The 2,956-nt window shown below is 42.4% G+C and overlaps 1 pseudogene; it reads right to left on the reverse strand.

Annotated features, from left to right (window-relative positions):
* Window positions 1-1,819: 1,819 nt before the first annotated feature.
* Window positions 1,820-1,897, reverse strand: LOC138991312 (U2 spliceosomal RNA; annotated as a pseudogene).
* Window positions 1,898-2,956: the final 1,059 nt, after the last annotated feature.

Consider the following 2,956-nt stretch of genomic DNA (forward strand, 5'->3'; position numbering starts at 1 on the left):
TTAGGAAATTTGTTTGCAGACTTCCAAACCAAGCATAGTCAAAATGGAATAGGGAAAATAGGTTTGGGATAATAGTTCTTGAAGATTTTATCTAGTTGGATTACAAACCAGAACCTCTTTACAAAATTTAATATTCAAAACACCTTGAGAGTAAATGTTGTTATTTGGATTATAGGCCATGTAACAAAGGCATGATAAATTCACAGCTTATTAAATATAATATGACATAGAATTTTATCCCAGATGGTCTGATTTGAAAAGAGAAACTTTGGGAGGCGGTCCTATGATAGTGGTTGAATAGGACAGGGAGACCACTTGCTCCCACACAAATTCATTGAAAGAACATTTGAACGCTGAGCAAATTCCACATAACAACTTCTGAATGCTGGCAGAGGACACAGGTACCCAGAAACGCAGCCCATTGTCTTCAAAAGGATGTAGGAAAAAATATAAAAGATAAAAAGAATAACAAAAGAGGTAGGGATGGAAATACATCCTGGGAAGGGAGTCTTAAAAAAGATAGAAGTTTCCAAACACCAGGAAACATTCTCACCTGCAAATCTGCAGTGAGTCTTGGAACCTCAGAGGACAACAAAACCGGGAGGAAAAATAAATAAAACCCACAGATTACGTGCCTAACAGCAACTCCCAGCAGAAAAGTAATGCAGATGCTCACATCTACCACTAGCAAGTGGGGACTAGACAGGGAAGCGCAGGTGGCATTGCTTAGGGTAAGGACCCGGCATGAATGCCCTGAGGGCAATCTGAGGGAACTAACTTGAGATAGCAACCCAGACTGTGGGATAGCTATCCCGTGAAAAGCCCTAACCTAAGACACCACCAGGCCCACTCACAGAAAAAAGGACTGAGCAGAGGTAGCCAGCTGAGGACTGGCCCATCCCCCAGCAGAGACAGGCAGGCAGGGGCAGCCAGAGCTGGAAGGGTGCAATCATGGTCCCAGAGAGGCATCCTCTATCAAACTGCAAGCAGCCTTCCTTGTTAACCAAGACTTCTTGGGATTCTGGACAGTCAACATCTGCCAGGAGGGTCGCAGCCAGAGATCATCTCCCCAGAAGAGACACACAGCATCCCTGAGAAGGCGTGCCTGTAGTACACCTAGAAAACTGAGTGGCTGGGATGGGGAAGGCAATAAAATGCAGCCCCTAACTAGGGGCGACTGTGCTCACCAAGCACCTGGTCACCTGAGCTGCTCAGACCTGGGAAGGGCACAAAACTCAGGCCCAACCAAGTCTGCACCTTTGTGGAGTACCCAAGAACCTGAACCTCAGTGGCTTTGATGTGGGAAGTGCATGCAACCCAAGGCCCATCTCAGACAGTTTCTGGCAGAGCAACCTAGAGCCTCAACAGTGTAGACTGCGAAAGCACACATGCTGCGAGAGGGGCAAACTCAATGTGGCCAAGACACTGTGACCACTCCCCACACACGCCAGTGATATTTGTTTGCAGTGTTCCTCCCTCCCCTCAGCATGACTGAACAAGTGAGCCCAAATAAGTGACCACCACCGCCCCCTTGTGCCAGGGCAGAAATTAGACACTGAAGAGACCAGCAAACACATGAAGCTAAAATAAACAGAGGGGACTGCTTTGGAAGTGACAGGTGCAATAGATTAAAACCCTGCAGTTAGCACTGACTACATAGGAAGGGGCGTATAGATCTTGAGAAGTATAAGCAGGATCAAGGAACTATCTGAAAATGAACTGACCCCACACTGTCCACAAAAACACCAGAGAAAGTCCTACATATTTTTTTATCATTTTCAATTTTTTTATTTTTTTATGTATAAGCCCTTTTACTCCTTTAATTTTCATTTTTATAACCTACAATTACTTTTCAAAAATACTACACTTGATCTTAGCCAAAAGGCCGAGAAGTGATACTTTTCAAAAATAAGACCCTATTTTTAAAGCAAACTTCATATATATATATATTTTTTATATAATTTTTGAGAATTTGTTTTTTTCTTTAATATTGCATTTTTGAGAATCTAACCTCTGCTCTGGGTTTTTATTTATTTATTTTTATTCTATTTTTAAACTTTACAATATTGTATTGGTTTTGCCAAATATCGAAATGAATCTGCCACAGGTATACATGTGTTCCTGATCCTGAAACATCCTCCCTCCTCCCTTCCCATACCATCCCTCTGGGCCGTCCCAGTGCACCAGCCCCAAGCATCCAGTATCATGCATCGAACCTGGACTGGCGACTCGTTTCATATATGATATTACATGTATTTCAATGCCATTCTACCAAATCATCACACCCTTTCCCTCTCCAACAGAGTCCAAAAGACTGATCTATACATCAGTGTCTCTTTTGCTGTCTCATATACAGGGTTATTGCTACCATCTTTCTAAATTCCATATATATGCATTAGTATACTGTATTGGTGTTTTTCTTTCTGGCTTACTTCACTCTGTATAATAGGCTCCACTTTCATCCACCTAATTAGAACTGATTCAAATGTATTCTTTTTAATGGCTGAGTAAGACTCCATTGTGTATATGTACCATAGCTTTCTTATCCATTCATCTGCTGATGGACATCTAGGTTGATTCCATGTCCTGGCTATTATAAACAGTGCTGTGATGAACAATGGGGTACACGTGTCTCTTTCAATTCTGGTTTCCTTGGTGTGTACGCCCAGCTGTGGGATTGCTGGGTCATATGGCAATTCTATTTCCAGTTTTTTAAGAAATCTCCACACTGTTCTCCATGGTGGCTGTACTGGTTTGCATTCCCACCAACAGTGTAAGAGGGTTCCCTTTTCTCCACACCCTCTCCAGCATTTATTGCTTGTAGACTTTTGGATCACAGCCATTCTGACTGGTGTGAAATGGTACCTCATAGTGGTTTTGATTTGCATTTCTCTGATAATGAGTGATGTTGAGCATCTTTTCATGTGTTTGTTAGCCATCTGTATGTCTTCTTTGG

This window comes from Bos mutus, chromosome 16 (genome assembly GCF_027580195.1).
Source record: "Bos mutus isolate GX-2022 chromosome 16, NWIPB_WYAK_1.1, whole genome shotgun sequence".
Taxonomy (NCBI): domain Eukaryota; kingdom Metazoa; phylum Chordata; class Mammalia; order Artiodactyla; family Bovidae; genus Bos; species Bos mutus.